Source organism: Equus caballus, chromosome 2 (assembly GCF_041296265.1).
Source record: "Equus caballus isolate H_3958 breed thoroughbred chromosome 2, TB-T2T, whole genome shotgun sequence".
Lineage (NCBI taxonomy): Eukaryota > Metazoa > Chordata > Mammalia > Perissodactyla > Equidae > Equus > Equus caballus.
The window spans coordinates 41,507,359-41,521,971 of NC_091685.1; the positions used below are offsets into that span (position 1 = coordinate 41,507,359).

A 14,613-nucleotide genomic window follows, 5' to 3' on the forward strand; every position below is an offset into this window, starting at 1 on the left:
ATGCTTTGCAGATTCCTTAAAGATCAACCATGGTGTGGGTTAGCAGTTCTCTCTGTAAGTTTTCTCACTGTCCTGGGGTTTGAAAAACCCAAAATAACTCAGAGGAAGTATGTCCTTTTCTTCTTCTTTCGTGTCTTCCAGTCTCAGACTTCGGTTCTCTCCTTGTCGTGTTGATTCTGCTCTTTCTAATGCAGACGTGCGTTTCTAGAGACTAAGTGGCAAAGGAAGGCTGAGCCTTCTCATCTTCTGTGTTGGTTATAAAAACGTCCAACATTTATTTTATAAGTATGTAAGAACTCTATGTCAAAGCATTTATCTTGCTGTTACTATTGTGGGAATGTAAGTATTAAAGGCAAAAAATTTAGGGGAGCGAGGACGGAGTCTTGACTTTTCTGATTAGCTATCATGGATTTATCAGACAACTTTTGACAGTACTTTGGGTAACAACTGTTAAGAACTTTGCGTTGATCGTGAATGTCTGCAGGTCTTGAATACTGTGTGGCCTTTTCCAAACTGTGTATGATAAAGTTTTCCATTGTATATGAAGGTCAGGAGACTAGAAAAAACACAACTTGGAAATTACCACTAGACTATTATGTTACGATTCAGCACAGTGTCCTGTCCTATTTGAATTCAAGACAAATGTGATAATGATGAAGAAGAAAGAAAAGAGCAAACCTGGCCTGTGTTTTCTGATAACATTGCAAAATAGGAAATTTACAGAAATCATGGCATGTACTTTGTTGCATAATTGGTTTTCTGATTGACTTGCATTGTAAGAGTTAATTGATAAATGGATGTGTACAAATCAACAACTTGAAATGTTCTGATAGTGGTTTGGCAGTGGATTTGTTCCTGTCATGCCATATGTTTAATTTTTTTTTTTTAAGATTTTATTTTTCCTTTTTCTCCCCAAAGCCCCGTGGCACACAGTTGTATATTTTTAGTTGTGGGTCCTTCTAGTTGTGGCATGTGGCACGCCGCCTCAACATGGCCTGATGAGCGGTGCCATGTCCGCACCTAGGATCCGAACCAGCGAAACCCTGGGCCACCAAAGCAGAGCTCGCGAGCTTAACCACTCAGCCACGGGGCCGGCCCCCTATAAGTTTAATTCTGTAGCAAACTGCATAAAAATACATTCATCCTGAATAATTTCCATGCATATAAGATATGAACTGAGAGGCGTTAAAGGGCTCTGTTCCAAAAATATTTTCCCCATCAGCCTGCAGGTTTCCTGTGTTTCTTACCTTAGTTTCTATTTTTATATTAAATCATTGAGTTCTTTGCAAAATGACCTTAAGTCATTACCATCCATTAGCACCCAGCTCATGCTGATTTCTCAGACCAGCTGTCCAGTGTTAGCAGGACTGTGAGGAAGTGCAAAGTGGGAGCAGGTACGTTTTGATTTGGGTGCAAATGAAGAGATCAGGAAAGTCTGGAAGCACGTGAAGGGGGATGGGGGGAGGAGACCATAATGGAAGGCCTGGCCTGCGGGGGCAGCGCTGGGAACCTGGCAGCAGCTGGTACAGAAAGGTGGAGTGACAATGAAGATAAAGTTCACAGTTCTGCTTGTTTCACCTGTGAGAAATGCTGTCTATTGCATTTCAGAGAATAAGTCATGCATGAGGTGATCTTACTTAAGGAGGGCTCTTGTGCTGCAACAAAAGCAAGGAGCCGGTGGCTGAGCTGGTACCAGTATGAGTGAGTTATCCTAGAAGAGCGGAGCTAAAGACAGGCCCCACCAGAATGGCTCGGGGGCGGGGTGGGATGTGGTCACGGGGTGTACAGGGGGCAAGAAAGCCTGTAAGAGCGCAGAAGTGGAAATCGCCTGCCTTCTCTTACGAGAGAACTCTCCAGGTGCCCCTATTCATGAGCCTTCTGTGATACGGTTGTTCACTGTTGGGGAGTGCGTCAGCATCTCCTAGGGAGTGTTCCATTCCGAACCTGCCCAGCCCAGGTCAAGCCGCCTGACTCACCCTCCAGGGTGCGGCCCAGGAGGTGTAGTTGAGGGAGATGTCTGGAAGGGCTGTGGAGCACTGCCGTGGTTGATGCTTTGAGGCATATTCTTAGCTCTCTGTGGTTTGGTCTCCCCTCCTCTGTTAGGATACTAAGCTTAATAAGTGGAGCTTCTGTGCTTGCCCACCTCTCCTTACTAGAGAGAAACGTCTGAATGAGGAAGTCACTCCCCAACGCCATCCCTTCCTCCCCTCCCCCCTTTTCACTCCGCCTCACGAAACTAAGGTCTGAAATACTACTGCTCAATATTCGTACATGAACAGCCACCACCTGAAGGAAAAGAACTGGAGAAAAACTCATCGGACCCCCTGAACCTAACTCGAGTGCCCAAGCGTTGTGGTCAGAGAAGATCTGCAGGGTCCCTGGAGGTGTTGGCCTGCAAACACCATCTTTGTGCATCACCTCTGGGGTGCTGTGGGATTCAGGCAAGGGCCTCCTCTCTTCCCGGGATACAGTAGCTAAGGCAGGACTCCTGGCACCAGGGCTGGATTCCGTGTCCCTGGTCAGGGAGCGAGGATGGCTGCAGGGTATTCACCACTAGGACCCTAGAGGAATCCTGTGACTGGGAGTACTTCCTCCTGGACTCCTCCCAACGTGACAGCCAAATCCTGAGGGAGACCCCTTATCTCCTAAAAGTGTAAGGATTATGTTCTCTGTGCTCCTCGCTCCTCACTTTCGGAACTTCTAGAAGAGTCGTGCAAGACCTTTGCTGTTGGAAATCTTGTTGTAGCTGGACATGAAGCTCCCGTTCTAGAGTGGCTGCCCCGTCACATTTGTGACATCAGGAGAGGCTCTCAGTTAAGAATACCTGAGATAGTTATTCATGCAGCTCAGGAGACTGACGTCAATGTGGAACACAGACCTTACTGTTCGGCTCGCTGGCTGTGTCTTAGGTTGGTGCCTGGCCTGTTAATTTTATGGGGTGAATCTCAATATTGAGTAAAACAGAATTTGATTAGAAAAGTAATTGATTTCTGCACTTCATGCTAGTGAAATGCTTTCATTTGCTTACTAGAAAAGTTTGTGAATATGATACTGAGTTACTTTGGAAAATTAGATAAAGCTTTTAATGAAAATCTGAGTGCTAGAAAAATGAGATAATGGGCAACTGAAGGGTAGCCTCTTTAAATGTTTAAAAAAACATTTGTGGTAGCCTTCTTTAAAATATACACATTTTCCTGATAGTGGTGAGTAAAATATGCTAACTATTGGATGCCTTAGATCGGTTATTGTACTACGCTGTTGATGGTGTGTACACGCAACGAATCTTCACAGACCCCTCTATAGAATACACCTGGAACTCGTTTAAAGAAGGAAATCCTTATAGTGTCCATCTGTCTGTCCATCCACCCATCCATCTATCTAGTTTCCTTTTCATCCTTCTCTTAACAGTGAAGTAAGAATGTTTAATAATGTAACCTCCTGAATAGTGTAACACACGTGCCCATCTCTAAAATTAATGAAGGGAAAAAGATGGGAAGCAACCCTTTGGGAAGTTGTTTTTTTTTATTATTATTCTCAATAAAAGCATAATGTTTCTGTCTTTATTGCTTGCGCTTCTCACCATTATTCAAAGCATGCTCTCTCACCTCAGCTTCAAATTAACTTCTTTGTTACTTTCAGTCCTTCTGTGTCACCAGCCTTTACATCCTTTTAAAATGCAGCAACAATGTCGCACCTTCTGTGTATTTCTTCCCTGATCTATTTCCTGGAGTAGCTCCTGGGGAACTCTCAGGGCTCTGTTAAGATATTGCTGCCGAAGACCGTGAAATACAAGTCAAGTTGAGAACCATAAGAGAATTGTAGTTTTCCAATTCTGTTTCCAGTGACTGGGGCGCTCGATGAAGAGGCCATGTTTCCGAGGGTCAGTTGGCAGATTTCATTGTGTTTTGGAATGGTGATTCTCACCTGGACTCGTTTCAGCAGGTGTCTGAAGCCCCTAAAACATCCTGCCGAGTGTTTCTGTTTTCATGTGTTTTCCTTGGTAGGGGGTTCCTGGCTTTCATTAGATTCTCAAAATGCCCATGATCTGAAAAGGTTATGAATGTTGCATGGGAAGACCTGTCACTTCAGTAACAGACCAGACCTCCAGTTATTTGTCTTTCAGCTGTGGGGATGCTGTATTTAAGCCAGATTTGATATCAGGAACATTAATTCCACTTGGCTTTTTTTTTTAATCCTAATTTTTAGAAGCACATTTGAGGTCATCACACCCTGATTTCTCAAAAATAGCATTGTGACCATTGCTGTCTCCTGCCTAATCGTGTAGCTAAATCTTCTAGAGAATCAGTCTTAATGGTAAGCAGAATTGAGTGTCCACCAGTGCCTGGAAGGTAGTTGGTGCTCAGTAAATAATACATGTTTCCTGATGTAAATATTTGATGTTGAGTATACAAAACTGGATATATTCAAGCCAGTTGAATTTTCAGGTCAAAATAGAAGTGAATTGAAATATATTGACAAAAAATAATTTTTTTTAATGACAGTCTCACAAAAGCTGTTAAAAAAAAAGAGTTCTCAGTAAAATATTAGCAAATCAAATCCAACAGTGTATAAAAGGAATTACACACCATGATCAAATGGGTTTTGTTCCACGTGTACAAGGCTGTTTCGACATTCAAAAATGAATCTGCCATATCAACAGTTTAAAGAAGAATCACATGATCATATTGATTGATGCAGAAATAACATTTGACAAAATCTAACACCCATTTGTGATAAAAACTCTCCAAGTTAGTAGAGGGGAACACTCTCAACTTGATAAAGAAGATCTACAAAAAACCTACTTATAGATATACTTACTGGTGAAAAAAATGGAGAAAGTTGTGGAAACCAGTAAGGGTGATCAGTGGTTTAGAGTTTTTCTTTCGCAGCAGTAGAATTCAGGATGCCACATCGCAGACAGAGAAGCGGATTGAGGTCAGTTATTTCATGTACCAAAGCAATCAGACAAGAGTGAATCCTGATTGGGTGTTTGATGATGTGAAATAATTATTGAGAATGCCACATGGTTAGTTTTAAAACAAACATCTTCTAGAGACGTCTGTTGAAATATTGAGGGGCACAGTTATATGGTGTCTGGGATTTGTTTCAGAATAATTGAAACTCATAGTAGGAAAGGGAGCCTGAAGTCAGACAACGTAGGTCTTCTTGGTAACTGTGGCGGTTGAGTTATGGGCACATGGGGTTCATCATTCTGTCCACTTTTGTATCTTACATAATATAAAAAGATAGCATTACTTGATATAAAACTTGTTTGGTCACACACCTTGGATGGCTGCTGTCAAAAACAAGAAAATAACAAGTGCTGGTGAGGATGTGGAGAAACGAGCTGTTGTGCACTGTTGGGGGGAATGTGAAATGGTGCAGCTACCGTGAAAAACAGGATGGTAGTTCCTCAAAAAAATTAAAAATAGAATTACCGTATGAGCCAGCAATTCCACTTCTGGGTGTATACCCAAAAGTATTAGAAACAGAGTCTGGAGAAGATATTTATACCCCTGTGTTCATGACAGCAATATTCACAATAGCCAGAAAGTGTCAGCAGCCCAAGTGTCCATTGATGGATAAATAAAATGTGGTTTATACGTACAGTGGACCATTATTCAGCCTTAAAAAGGAAGGAAATTCTGACATGTGCCACAACATGGATGAACCCCGAGGACGTTTTACTCAGTGAAATAAACCAATCACAAAAGGGCAAATACTCACTTACCTGAGGTATCCAGAGTAGTCAGATTCACAGACAGGAAGTAGAATGGTGGTTGCCACGGGCTGGAGTAAGGGGGACTGGAGAATTACTGTTTACTGGGGACAGAGTTTCAGTTTTGTGAGATGAAAAGAGTTAGGAAGCTGAATGGTGGTGACAGTTGCACAACAGTGTGAATGTACTTCATACCATTGAGCTGTATGCTTAGGAATGGTTAAAATGGTAAATTTTATGTTGTATATTTTGACACAATTTTAAAAACTTGTTTGGAATTTGGAGGAATAATTAGAAGGCCCCCTTTATGCTTTGAAAAGTTGGAATTACAGAAGGTGTGATTTTGCTCCCTAAGAATTACTTTGCAGAATGTGCTTAACGTTGATATTTAATCAGCCACAACATAAGCGCTCTGAGGGCAGGGGCTATTTTACCCACCATCATTTCCTCAGCGCCTGGAAGACTTCCTGGGGCTCAGTAAAGATGGATGGACAGATGGATGGATGGAAGGAAGGAAAGAAAAAGAAGGAAGCTCCTTCTCCTCCGTTCTCCTCAGCCTTGTCGACCCTCCTTGGCTTTCAGTCCCGCATGGGAACCGCTGCCCCATCCAGCCTGTGCGGCGGAAGGCGGGACACTAAACCGCGATCCCAGTTCGTCCCCTTACCATTTCTCATCTTGCCCTGCTGCGTCGACTTTAAGTGGTTCCCCGATTCCGTCTTTGTCCCCTCTGCCACTCCCACCCTGGGGCAGATGGTCGTCCCTCGTATCCAGCATCATATCCAGCATCGGGTCTCTCCCCTGCTTCCTCCTTCGTTGCCTCCCCAGTTTGCATTGAGGGTTCGATCCGAAGTTGAGAGAAAGGCGCCTGAGGCTCCTCATTCCATGCTTGCTTACTCTGGGGTCTCGTCTCGTGACACTCCCGCCACGCGGAACCACGAGTAGCTTCAGTCTCTGCGAGCTTGGCTGACACTGAGCCCGCACCACAGTGACAACCCGTTGGTCGGGTCCTCGGTGCCTGCCCTCGTCAGGGCTGATTTGAGCGACCAGCCAGCCTTCCCTGGCAGGTCACCACTCCCCTTCTGTAAAATGGCAGTGCTACACGTCATGCTACATGTGTCAGAATGCGGTAGGTGAAAGACTTGTCATGTGGAAAGTGAATCAACACAAGAAACGTTTCTCTAATACCACTAAAAAGATTAATTGCTTGTTTGCTTAATTTAAGGATTTATTTTACACTGAAATGTGATTTGATATTACAAATGAACTTCACATTGATGTAATACTATACAGTATAAAGTGGCTGTTTTGAAGTCGACAAATGATTTTAAGGTGGAAAATCTTGTTTTTCCTCAAGGAGGTGGGTCTGAGTCGGTGGCTCTCGGGAGCTGGGGAGGGCGTTTGCTAACTTCTGGAGACACTTTTGGTTCTCATAAGTGAAGGAGGCGCTACTGCCATCTAGTGGATGGATGCTAGGGATGCTGCTAAACATGCCAGTGCACAGGACAGCCCCACAACTAAAGATTGTCCGGCCCAAAATGCCAATGATGCTGAGGTTGAGAAACTCTGATCCAAATAATATCTCATGTAGGTTTTTCTAGCACTTTAAAATTAAATTTTGGGGTGATTGTGATGAAGAACCTCTTAACCCTGTGCTTATAGAATTTGTCTAGAGATTCTTTGGAAGTCTTTAGTTCTAGAAAAAGTTAAGTGTAATTTAAAAATGTGGTTTACAAGTTAGAGGAACCTGATGCTGCGTTAACCAGAGCCATTACTGGGGATATCCTCTGCTGAGAAGGAGAGCTGTTGCCTGTAAATTTCACGCAGTATTACTTTGGTTGATTAGAAAGTTTCCTCTTTTGTTAAAGAAAGTGCCAGATTTTTTTGTTTGCTTTTTGTTTTGTACTCAGCAGTATCAGTCTGTAAAATCCTACTTCTGTCTTCTCTTTTGCTGATAAAGGGGATAAATTTGGCCCCTACAGCGTCTCAGATGTAGGGTTTCCTCTGGCTGTAGGTTGCATTTGGGAAGATGATGACAGAGAGATCATCATGGGAATGCCTCTCGAGTCTCCTGAGCTCTGGTCCCTGCCCTCGCAGTTATTTCTAAAACAGAGATCTTGCTTAGCATTAACTTATCAATTAATTTATCATTAATTTATCAGTGTGGTGGGCATAGAGTGAGCTCTTCACGTTATGTTATTTAGACTTCTCGAAACAAGGATGTGGAAGATGGTCCCATCCCTGACCTGCGATGCAGAAATAGGCGGGTAGTTAGATAATCCGTCGTCGTCGTCCCCCCCCCCCCCCCCCCGTTACAGAGCGGTCAGAGCCAGAGTTCGTTTATTAACCAAGTTCTGCCTGAACCCAAGGTTCCTGCCTGTTCTACCAGAGTGCACTATTTCAAGCTTCTAACCGTTGCAGCTGCCTGAAGATTGAGAGCTCATGCGGGCAGCACGGGAGAGGGGTGCTCACTGTGTTACCTGAGGCACAGGTCCAGCTCCTCTGAGCTGCACCTCCTTGTGCTCTGAGCCTTCACGCCACGCATTTATCGTGGCCTTGCGCCTCCTTGCATTCTCAGGGTGTTTACGCCACGTGTTTATTGCAGCCTTCCCACTCCCAGAATGAGCCATGTGCTTCTCTGCCTTGGTACCTTATGTGTATTTTTATTCTGTTTAAAATACTCCATTGAAAAGATACCCCTGGGAGGTCTCCACTTGTGCTTCTGTGGTGCCTGGAGTTATCTCATCTATTTCCAGCTCTCTCTTCCGACACACGGTAGAATTGCACTTCCCTGCTCTGGAGAATTTGGGTGGGTCCTTTGACTAGCTCTGGCCCCTGAGTTAGGAGCAAAAGTGACGTGAGCCCCTTCTGAGTGGGAGGCTCAGCTCCCACCAGGAGACCCTCAGAGCACTCCCTCCTTCCCTCTGGCAGGGGCCACGTTTGAGATGGTGGCTCCTTGGTCTTGTTGGTCTCTGCGGACTGGTGAAGCGCCACATCACTTTAGAGTGTAGATGGTCGTTGAGATGTTTGTGTTCTCTGGCGGGTTGTTTTCACTCCCCGAGAGCCCGGCACCGTGCAGCGTGCTGATGCGTGGCGGATGCTCAGGGTAGGTTTCCTGGAACACACTCAGCCAGTGGCCGTGTGAAGTTAAAAGGACCTTTGACATTAGGGTGGTTTGAAGGACCAGGGACGGTCTGATCTAAATAAGAATTTATAACTGGGGACAGTACTTAGAGTCTACGAGAATGTATGCCTTTTTATATTTTGATTTTGGAACTGTATGAATATTTTATTTATTTCAAATGTTTTTTGAGAAAAAAAAACAGCTGAAGATTTTATACTTATATAATTTAAGACACTTTTCTGTGAATATCATCTTTAACCAAAGGGCCTGCTAACACCGATTACATTCTGCTCCTGTACTAAGTAAAGAGCTGGATTTTTTCATCAAAGCCTTGTAATTTGCAGCGTGCAATCACAGGCACCTGTCGCCACCTAGTGGCAGTATCTCTTAATTGCAGATTCTTTTGATGGACCAAGGTTAAAAGGTAAATCTGCGAACAAAACATGTAACATCATCTAAGATTTACCAATGAAACGCCTACAGCATCTTAAAACATTCGTTTGTTATTTTTATTTTTTTATTTTTATAAATTTTATTTTTCCTTTTTCTCCCCAAAGCCCCCCGGTACATATTTGTATATTTTAGTTGTGGGTCCTTCTAGTTGTGGCATGTGGTACATCACCTCAATGTGGCCTGATCAGCGTGCCATGTCCACGCCCAGGATCTGAACTGATGAAACCCTGGGCCGCCAAAGCGGAGCACTCGAACTTAACCGCTCGGCCACGGGGCCGGCCCCTCGTTTGTTGTTACTTATTATGTCTTTATTGATGTGAACAATACGCTCAGCCTAGGTGTTCTGGAATGAGAAGGGGCACATATCAAATTCTCTTTTGAAAACAGTAGATTTCTCTTTGTAAAAATAAATCAGAGGGAACTGTTTGTAGTGCTGGGTGACATCAGGGCCGCAGCCCGCAGGCCTCAGAACCAGCTTGCGGGGGTCTTTGACTTGTGTGACCTGGACTAGGAGCCAGTCTCTCTTTTACCCACAGAGTTGAGCATAAGAAGTTGGGCATAGGAAGGCATAAGTTTTATGTTTAAAATTAGCCCTCAAGTTGACTACTGTATTCTTTTCACCTTGATTTTTAAATGGGTGGCAGTTTTCTAGTGGTGAAAATCTACCACAAACACAAAAACTAGCCGTGTCCTCAAATAATAGGCATGTAGCCCAGATACAGCCTAAATGTCCATAAGGTCTGCTCGCCAGTCTTGCTCTTCTGTGGTTTTGATTAATACTCTGCCCTTCAAAATTTCAGTGGCGTTTTTATGATCCAGAATGCAGTGAAATGAGTCAGGTAAAGACTCTCAACATGGCTGACGTGTTCATAGTCTTATGGCTGGTAGTCTCTTGTCTGTATTTGTGATCTTTTTTGGATGATTACAGAAACATCAGTCACTTGTTCCTATAAATATTTTATAATGCCAATTGAATGTGATGAAATATTAAAAATATCATTTATTAAATATTTAAAAGTTCATTCTTTGGAACTAGTTAAATCTCTTCATTGTACTGCCAGCTTAAAGGAGCAATTTAGAAATTTTGAATTATAAAATTGGCATACTGGGAAAAAAATAAAAGAGCCAGGAATATAGCTGTAACATCATTTTTCACCTTGAACCATTAGCCAATTTCAACTGCAGGCTTCTCCAGTACAGTAGCAGAAATACACATTTTATGCTACTACTCATCACAGATTTTCTGCAGTTTGCTTTGCCTGGTGTTTTTATAGTCCTACTGGGTTAAATAAATTCATTTAGTTTAAGTCTCAGGAGTTTTTTGGACTCACATATTCAAATAATCCTCAGTTTTATTTGCTGTACTTATAATTTTATTAAGAAAACCTTAAATATGAAAACACATTGGAATCAAGTATTGCTATTAATGGTACATAATTAAGAGTAAATTGAGGGGCTGACCTGTGGCTGAGTGGTTAGGTTCGCGCCCTTTGCTTTGGTGGTCCAGGATTTCGCCAGTTTGGATCCTGGACGTGGACGTGGCACTGCTCATCGGGCCATGCTGAGGTGGCGTCCCGCAAAACACAACCAGAGACACTCACAACTAGAATATACAACTATCTACTGGGGGGCTTTGGGGAGAAGGACAAAAGAAAAAAAAAAGATTGGCAACAGACGTTAGCTCAGGTGCCAATCTTTGAAAAAAGAAAAGTAGGGGCCAGCCCTGTGGCCAAGTGGTTAAGTTTGCCCTCTGATTTGCCGCGCATGGTTTTGCTGGTTCGAATCCTGGGCACCGACATGGTACCACTCATCAAGCCACGCTGAGGCGGCATCCCACATGCCACAACTAGAAGGACCCACAACTAAGAATACATAACTATGTACCGGGGGGGTTTGGGGAGAAAAAAGGAAAAATTAAATCTTAAAAAAAAAAGTAAATTGAAAGCTTCTGTGGTTTTGGTTTTTTATTTTTTTTGAGGAAGATTAGCCCTGAGCTAACTGCCGACAATCCTCCTCTTTTTGCTGAGGAAGCCTGGCCCTGAGCTAACATCTGTGCCCATCTTCCTCTATTTTATACGTGGGACGCCTACCACAGCATGGCTTTTTGCCAAGCGGTGCCATGTCCGCACCCAGGATCCGAACCGGCGAACCCCAGGCCACCAAAGCAGAACATGCGAACTTAACCACTGCGCCACCAGGCCGGCCCCTGTGTTTTAAAATGAGAGATTAGTGACAAACTGAGGGTTTTCGAGAGCTTTCTTTAAAATGCTTGTCTGCATGACATCGGCGACTCCGGACGGGGTTCCAGCTCGCGTCACAGCCAGGTTCCCGAGGTGCTGGGAGAGGCGGGGGCGGTGGAGCGGACCGGTGGAACGTCCGCCTGGTCCCGAGTGAGGTTCCGAGCGCCCGCGTCCCGGGGAAGCTCAGAGCGGAGGCCACAGCCGGCTGTCTGAGCCTGCACCAGGCTCTGCGCCGGTCACCGCGCCGCACCCTGGGGAGCGCTTTCAAAGGAGCAGGGCAGGCGTGCCGTGACCAGCTGAACTCTCGTCTTCACCAAGTCTCCGGTCCCAGGAGCAGCTTTTGTGAGGGGAGGAGACGTCTTCCAGAGGTCCTTTACGTTTTTGGTCTTTATGGTCTGGGTTTGCTTTCCCGTTAGGTCCCTCCGTAATCTCACCATAGCTCGCCCTTCCAGACAGATCCTCAGTGTTCTCATGCATGAGATGCCTCCAGGCTCTCTCGTCCACCTGCCAGAACGTCCACCTGTCAGAAACAAAAATGAAAAGCACCTTCCCATGGTCTGAAACACCAGACCATACCTGTTTTTCAATTCTCAGCACCGAAGCTATCTCCTCTATGAGAGAATTTACAAACTGGGGCGCTGATTTTATTTGTACTGTAGCTGTGGTTCCTTATTCTCGTTACCAAATAGCCCCTGAGGGATGAGATGCTAAGTGCACATAGTTCTGGGTGTGGGCATCAGCAGAGAACAAAAGGACACACCCTCCCTGAAGCTGTGTTCTTGTGCGCGCGCATGTGGAGAAGTGACAACAACACAACACCCCCTTGTGGCATTTACCGAGTGCCAGACACTGTCATGTGGCTGGTTTGGTCACACGACAACCTGTGAGGTGGGTACTGATGCTGTCTCCATTTATGGATGAGGAAACTGAGGCCCGGGGAGGAAGGCAAGACTTGCCCCGTGGTCCAAGGCTACACCACTGCCCTCTCTGTGCCCATGGTGGCACTGAGGAGCAGAAGAAAAGGAAAGGGGGTGCGGTGAGAGTAGTTGAGGAGGAAACGTTTGGAAGAGACCTGAAGCAAGGTGACGAGTCCCCTGAGACTCTATTGGGGGTTCGAGAGGTCAGAGCTGTTGAATAATAAGCCGTGACTTGCTTTGTCCTCATTCCCTAGAGGCTGCATGATGTGGAATAATGCAGCCTGTTGACCACAGGAGTAGAGAACCCAGCTGTCGCCTGTTAAACCAGCCAGCTTTTAAAAAAAGATTTGCAAAAATCTTAGTTATTCGTATAAAACATTATTTTTGTTAACTTATAGGTTTGTATTTTAAAATGAATTGATAAGTATTAAAATTTTTCTTGGTTTTAATTTCCAATACAGTAAATACTAATTGATCAATCAATCGGTCGATCTCACATAAATGAAAGCTTTTTGGGGTCCTCAGTAACTTTTTGGTGTGAACAGGTTCTGAGCGCACAGAGTTGAGAAGCACTGTACAGAGGAGCCCCTCTTGCTGCCGTGTGAAGTACAGACGCAGGGGGCCGAGAATGAGCTCGCTCACTCGGCTCCTGTAACAGTGTAGATGAGCCGCGGAGATGACGACAGACGGCTGCGACTGGATTTATTTTGTGTGCCTCTGTATTTTTGAAAAATTGTGGTAAAATACACATAACACAAAATTTCCCATTGGAACCATCTTTAGGTGTGCAGTTCAGTCGTGTTAAAGTACATTTATTCATGTTGTTGTGCAACCAATCCCTAGAACCCTTTCTTCTTGCACAACTAAAACTCTGTACCCATTAACAACTACCCTGTGGGTCTGGATTTACTTCGAAAGTGAAGGCAAAAGGACTTGCTTTTGGGGGCCAGCCCCGTGGGCTAGTGATGAAGTTCTGCATGCTCTGCTCCAGCAGCCTGGGTTTTGTTCCTGGATGCGGACCTACACCGCTTGTCAGCAGCCTTGCTGTGGCTGCAAGCCACATACAAAATAGAGGAAGATTGGCACAGATGTTAACTCAGGGCAAATCTTCTTCAACAAAAAAAGAAAAAAAAAGAGGACTTGCTGTTCATTTGTGTGAGGTGTGTATAAATGTTTGGTAAATGCATCATTAGTGAGAGAGATGGTACTTTTTTTCCCCTTGCAAACATAGGCCTTCACATGACTTCTCCTTTAGGATTTTACAGGTGAGCGTACTGTTCCCCTAGTACACTTGCCACATTGGAGTAAGTGTAGGTGAGGCCCAGGTACCTCTGGTCCTCGTGTTCTCCTGTCATCCCATGATAGTCATCACATAACAGCAAAAGCATTTTCACATCATGGTAACATTGTATTAAAGATGGTTAAACATTTAAATTTAGCTTTAGAAGCTTCTGGATTGACCTACACTTGTGGAAAAGAATCTGGGTAGTTCGTTCAACAAATAGGCACCAACTGCTTAGAAATAAAGTTTCACACCATTTCTTTTAATCAGATCAACTTAATTGAATCGTTCCACGGTTAATACATGTCCTGAGGTTATAATGTGTGCACTCATAAGGTGGAAGTAAAGGGAAATGAAAAGGTTCCAGCTGTGAGCCGAGCCCAAATGGGCTGGTGGACGTAACCGGGAGAAAGTCTCGGATTGACCCACTGGGAGCCACACCCGGGGAAAACAAGATGGATAGAAACTAAAAACTGGTTTTATCAGGTAAGCGGACTGGCAGCACAGCAGTTCTTACCTTAGAAACAAAAGTAGCGGCTTCTAGTGCCCAGTTGAGAAGGAAAAACATCACTTCTGCAATTATCCATCCCAGTGCTGTGGGTTTTGGGGGTGTCCTGGTTTACACAGGAGGAAATTAAGACATCAGTTACATGGGGCTGGCTCCGTGGCCGAGTAGTTAAGTTCGCTCGCTCCGCTGCGGTGGCCCAGGGTTCAGATCCTGGGTGCAGACATGGCACCGCTCGTCAGGCCACGTTGAGGCGGCGTCCCACATCCCACAACTAGAAGGACCTGTAACTAAGATATACAACTATGTACGGGGGGTTTGGAAAGATAAAGCAGGAAAAAAAAAAAAAAGGAAGATTGGCAACAGTTGTTAGCTC

At 44.5% G+C, this 14,613-nt stretch overlaps 1 protein-coding gene across 4 annotated transcripts in view; it reads left to right on the forward strand.

Annotated features, from left to right (window-relative positions):
• The window catches only part of CLSTN1 (calsyntenin 1), a 66,620-nt gene that overhangs the window by 17,690 nt on the left and 34,317 nt on the right, over positions 1 to 14,613 (forward strand). The gene's annotated exons all lie outside the window — the stretch shown is intronic.